The following is a 6,509-nucleotide window of genomic DNA, read 5'->3' on the forward strand; positions in this document are numbered from 1 at the left end:
CTCTTGCACCCCATCTACTTTCTTCCATTTTCCTCAGTCGTTCATTAAAATCAATTTTACTCTGAGCCTCCCTTGCTTCAAAATTTGTCCAGCCCATATCACCCTGCACAGCTCAACGCCCGTTAAACATATACGCCTCGCCCAACGCCTCGCCCAACGCGAGGCGTCCCACTGACCTTTGGTTGCCATCGAGTCCTGATTGTACTCCTGACTTCAAGCAAACAACCGCATTTCCAAATGCAAGCCCTCGAACCATTACACCTTTCCACATACCTCGGAGCACCTCGTACGTATCCCCATAGCGCTCTGTGCTGCATTATGCCGCATTTCGCTTCCCTTTTGCTATTATTGTTTGTTTTTTTTCCTGTGTCTCCAGATATCTATCGCCTTCGTTTATTCATACACGCAGGTATTTGTATTCTTTTACCCAAGGTATTTCCTGGCCCTGATTCAACACTGTCTATTCACTGTTTTCATTGAATACCATAAAACCAGATTTTTTAACGCTAAATTTTAATCCTAACTTCTCACATTCTTCTCCACAGATATCAGCGAGACGTTGCATATCACTTTGCTTGTTAGCAAGCAACACAATGTCGTCCGCATAAAATAAACCTGGAAGCTGCTCCTCAACTGTTGTGCCGGCTTGTTTGTATGGGAGGTTAAACCCGATATTGATTCCTTCTAGCGCTCTTTCCATCCTTACCACGTACATTATAAACAGCAGCGGGGATAAAGGGCAGCCCTGTCTCAGTCCTTGTTGATATAAACATTATCCTCGCTCGTCATCCCTTCCCATTCAACGCAAACAGTATTTTCTCGGTAAATCTCCCTCGATAGCTGTATAGAGTCGTTACCTATACCTTCTCCCTCTAGAATATTCCACAAAATGCTGCGATCTACGTTGTCGTACGCTCCGGTAATGTCTACAAAAGTCACATATAGCAGGCTCATTTCTTCTCTGGATATTTCAATAAACTGCGTAAGGACAAATAAGTTGTCATCCAGACGCCTACCGATTCCGAAACTATTCTGAAGTTCTCCCAACATTCCATTATTCTCTGCCCATGCTTGCAGCTTCAATTTATTCGCCTACATTGCTAACCTGTATATCCCCGATGTAATGGTCAGCGGTCGATAAGAGTGATGATGATGATTAAAGGATTTTAATGCCACAAGGGCCAGTTCTGGCCAAACAGCGCCAAACGCATGGTGTAATGAAGTATTAATGGGATCAAAGAATGTAACACGGCTGTAAAGGGGCCTAAGATAAGTCTCTGTAAATTGCTTAAAATATAAATGTACTAATATCAATGGGATCAAAGAATATAACACGGCTGTAAAGGGGCCTCAGATAAGTCTCTGAAAATTGCTTAAAATATAAATGTACTAAAATAATGGCAATGATTAGTTACGTGTGCTTTGATCTTAAAATGTTTGCAGCGATAGATGGTTAGGCGAGGCGTATAGGAGATGGTAGCACTAGTACCTCAACAGGACCCTTGGAGGCAAGGCTCGCGAGGCACGTACGTGCTCTACAAATATGCTTACATTGCAGCTACAACCTCCAAGGGGGAGGCAGTGCTACAAATAACCTGCCCAAATTATTTTTAAGGTGTCGGTTTCTTTCAAAATGTTTAAGACCGTGTTAAAATTGAAACGCGGTTCCTTGCTGCGAAAAAAATGCTGGGTGGCGAGGTACGTGCTGACGATACAGGGAGGGGAAGTACTTTTTCCTCTCTGCTTTTATTTCAGGGCACTGAAGGAGAACGTGTATAACTGTAAGGATATTGCCGAATCTGCCACATGTTGGAGGTTCGCTTTCAGTCAGTAGGTGAGCGTGGGTGCCGTAGGTATGGCCTATCCTTAATCTGCAGAGAAGTACTTCTTTGTGTCTATCTGTCCTTTCGTACCTCCAGTTCCCTAATTTTGGCTCTATCATGTGGAGCTTATTTAATACTTCAGTATCCCACTGGCTTTGCCAATACTTCCTCAACTGATGTCGTATGAAGGGTTTGAGGTCTGTGACTCCTATGGGCATATTTATATCTGCATCACTAAAGGCTACTGACGTAGCATTTTCGTCGGCGGCTACATTGCCTGTTATGCCTCTGTGGCCCGGTACCCAGCAAAGAACAATGACTTGGTTGCACATGTAAGCTGCACATAACAATGAGTACAGTTCATTAAAAACAGGGTTCTTAAGTTTTTGTAAGCTCATTAGGCCTCTGACGACGCTCAATGAATCCGTGAACACAATAGCTTTAGTGGTATGTGTCTCCTTTATATGTTTTACGGCCGTGAGTATGGCGAATGCTTCTGCAGTGAATATACTGGTGTGTGGATTTAATGCACCCGATTTTAAAAACGATGCTCCGAGAGCTGCATAAGCCACACCAGACGGAGACTTTGAAGCATCTGTGTAAAATTCTTCACAGCAGTACTTCGCTTGAAGTTCAAGGAAGTGAGAACGTATATGAGCTTCAGGGGCATGTTTTGATACTAGCGTAAAAGAGATATCACACTCGATAGTCTGCCATTCCCAGGGTGGAGGAAAGCGAGTAGGAGCCATTAGTAGGCTTTCTCTAAGTGGGACACCCGTTTCCTCTGCCATTGCTTCCAAACGCAGGAACAGAGGGGTCCTCAAAGTTGAACGGTTACGAAAAAGCCTAGCAGTAGATACGTCGCAAGTAATTGAGTTACATGTGTGTTCAACATTTGATTCTACCTTCAGGTAGTACGAGAAAGCTAAGTATGTCCTTTGGAGATGTAGGGACCATTCATTGGACTCAACATACAGGCTTTCTACAGGACTAGTCCTGAAGGCACCTGTAGCCAGGCGGATACCCAGATGGTGAACGGGATCGAGAATCTTTAAAGCACTAGGCGTAGCAGAGTGATAAACTATTGCGCCGTAGTCAAGGCGCGATCGTATCAGACTCTTATATAAGTTCAAGAGGCATCGCCTGTCACTTCCCCATGATGTGCGTGACAGAAGCTTCAGTAGGTTCATCGTTTTGAGACATTTCTCTTTAAGATGTTTCAGGTGAGGGATAAAAGTGAGTTTGGAAGCTAAGATTATACCTAAAAATTTATGCTGAGAGCTTACAGATAGACGTTTTCCATTCAGAGAAATATCGGGATCCGGTAATATTCCTCTTTTGTTAGAGAAAAGCATACAGGTACTTTTCTGTGGGTTTAGACTAAACCCATTCTCATCCGCCCACTTACGCAGTTTGTTTAGGCAAAGCTGTACCTGTCGCTCGCAGATTGCAACATTACATGATTTGAATCCAATCTGCACATCGTCCACATATACAGAATAAAACATTGTGCGCGGTATAACGGTATGCAAAGAATTCATTTTGACGATGAAGAGAGTACAGCTGAGTACCCCACCTTGAGGTACACCTGTCTCCTGAGTGAATGGCCGGGATAGGACGTTGCCAACTCTCACACGGAATGTTCTATTATATAGATAATTTTCAATAACGCTCAGCAAGTTACCGCGGATACCCATTCCAGACAAATCTCGGAGAATTCCAAAGCGCCACGTAGTATCGTAGGCCTTCTCCATGTCAAGAAATACTGATAGGAAGAATTGCTTGTGTATGAAGGCATCCCGGATGTTTGCCTCCATACGGACAAGGTGGTCTATAGTAGATCTACCTTCCCTGAATCCACATTGCAGAGGATCTAGTATTTTGTTGCTTTCAAGATAATGAATCAAGCGCCGATTTACCATTTTCTCAAAGAGTTTGCACAAACAGCTTGTCAACGCTATGGGTCTGTAGCTGACAGCTAAAGAAGGGTCCTTGTTCTCTTTGAGAATTGGGATTACGACAGTTTGTTTCAAAGCGGACGGAATGTGTGTGACCTGCAGACGACATGGCATTGAAAAGCGACAGGAGTGTTTTTTTAGTTTCAGGGTTTAAGTGTTTAATGATGTGATATACTATTCCGTCGGGTCCTAGCGCAGACTTGTTGCAACATTTCAGTGAAGCCTGAAATTCAGCCATGCTAAATGGGTGATTGTATGGTTCGTATCGCGTGCTTTTCCGATCTAAGGGCAGTCGCTCTGCTTGTCGTTGATATGTTAAGAATGTGTTGGAATAGTGGGATGAACTGGAAACATGTTCGAAGTGTGCACCTAGAAAATCAACTTGATCTGTGAAGGTACCCCCCTGGATATTTACTAGCGATAGGGGATGAGATTTCCGGCCTTTTAATTGTTTACTCTGTTCCATGCTTTTCTTTGGTCTGTATAAGAATTGATGCTACTGATGTACTTTTGCCAACTTTCCCGTTTTGCACGGCGGCGTGTTCTTCTTCCTTGTGACTTAATCACCTTGAAATTAATTAGGTTCTCTGTGGTGGGGGAGTTACGTAGCAGATTCCGAGCCTTGTTCTACTTCTTCCGCGCTTCCTTACACTCCTCATTCCACCATGGTATACGTCGTCTCGAAGGTGACCCGTTTGTTTGGGTAATGCATACTGATGCAGCATCAATTACAAACGCTGTAACGTATGCTACTGCATCGTCAATACCGAGCGCACAGACATCGCCCCAGGGCAAATGTGTTATTTCTCGAAACCGTATCTAGTCAGCTGAATCAACTTTCCATCGAGGAACGTATGTACGGCATTCAGCCTGTTTTGTAAGGTTTAAAGCGACAGGAAAGTGGTCACTTCCATAAGAGTTTTGAATGACTTCCCACTCCAGATACGGCACAAGTGTGCCGGACGTTATGCTAAGATCAGTGGCGGAAAATGTTTTGTGTGTAGTGCTGTAGTATGTTTGTTCCTTCTTGTTCAGCAAGCAGGCACTTGAGGAGAATAGAAAGTTTTCTATTAACTGTCCTCTCGCATCACAACGAGAGTCGCCCCACAGTTATGTGCGTTTAGATCTCTGACGACTATGTAAGGATGGGGAAGCTCCTCTATAAAGCTCTGAAATGTTGCCCTAGAGAGCTGGTAATTCGGGGGGAAGTATACAGACGTAATGGTCACCAATTTATCAAAAAGCACTGCTTGGATAACAACTACCTCAAGGGGGGTTCGGAAGAGTAGTTGCCGACAGGCCACCCCTCTGTCGACTATTATAGCTACGCCACCAGACGACGCCACCGCGGCCTCTCGGTCTCTCCGGAAAATGGCGTATAGCCGGAGGAAGTGTATGTAGGACTGGACTGACTGTGGAGTGAGGAACGCTTGCGTACCTCTTGGAATGATAGGTTAAATTTTGTTTTGAGGTCGATGATTTGCTTTTCTTTTTTCCTACGATGGACACGAACGGGAGTACGCTGGGTGATCTCCATCACCGTTAGCACAGTGGGTGGTGAAAGTGCAGGTGTCAGATGAGTGCTCATTGGATGCGCATTTTGCACAAATGGTGGGCCCTCGGCAGCTTTGCGAACCGTGCCCGAACCGCTGACACTTGAAGCATCGGCGCGGATTCGGGATGTATGGCCGGACACGGAGTTTGCAGTATCCAGTTTCTATTGAGTCTGGTAGGTTACTTGTTCCAAAGGTAATAATTATGTGTTTCGTCGGGATTTGCCTGTCATCGCGCCTGATCGTTATTCTTTGTACTTTCACTACATTCTGATCTTGCCACCCCTCGAGTAGCTCGCTCTCACTGAGATCGATTAGGTCATCTTCAGAGATGACACCGCGGACAGTGTTCAATGATCTGTGTGGGCCCACTGATACAGGAATGTCTCCAAAAGCAATCAGTTTTGTTAATTTGTTATACTGGGTCTTGTCACGAACTTTAAGAAGAAGGTCGCCGCTTCCCATTTTAGTTACGTTGTAGCCTGGGCCGAGTGATTCTGTCAGAGATTTTGACACAACAAAAGGAGATATTGTGCGAACTGTCTTGGTTTCGTGCTGACTGTGAATTACATGGTACATCGGGAAGGTTTCTTTCGGCTGCATTAAGAAATTAAAGGTTTCATCGGTGCGCCCCCTCTTGAGGGAGCGATCAGGGAGTGAAGGGAAATTGGATGCCATAAATAATATTGCAATATTCGGCAGGGATGTCCGCCACCCACCATGGAGCCCAACCAGGGGACGACACAGGACGGAAACTATTCAGTTCTATGCACGCCAACGGCGTATCCCCACTATAACCAAATACATATACCCAAGGCAGGATATAATGCACAAGGTTAACCCTTGCTACCCGCGAAGTCGGAAGTAAAAGGAAAATAAAGAGACGACAGGAAAGATTGAAAGTGAGAGAGAAAGACGAAGATTTAAGAGGAGGACAGGAAAAGGCAACTGCCGATTTCCCCTGGATGGGTCAGCCCAGGGGTGCCGTCTATGTGAAGCAGAGGCCGAAGAGGTGTGTTGCCTCTGCCGGGGGGCTTAAAGGTCCAAACACCCTGCATCGGCTCTATCCCCAAGATCCCCCTTTCCCCAGACACGGCTCAGCCGCGCACGGCTACACGCGGGGGCTCCAACCCTCATGTGCTCGGGTACGTGGTGTCGCAACTCACCAAACGCCT

Source organism: Dermacentor silvarum, chromosome 1, assembly GCF_013339745.2.
Source record: "Dermacentor silvarum isolate Dsil-2018 chromosome 1, BIME_Dsil_1.4, whole genome shotgun sequence".
Taxonomy (NCBI): domain Eukaryota; kingdom Metazoa; phylum Arthropoda; class Arachnida; order Ixodida; family Ixodidae; genus Dermacentor; species Dermacentor silvarum.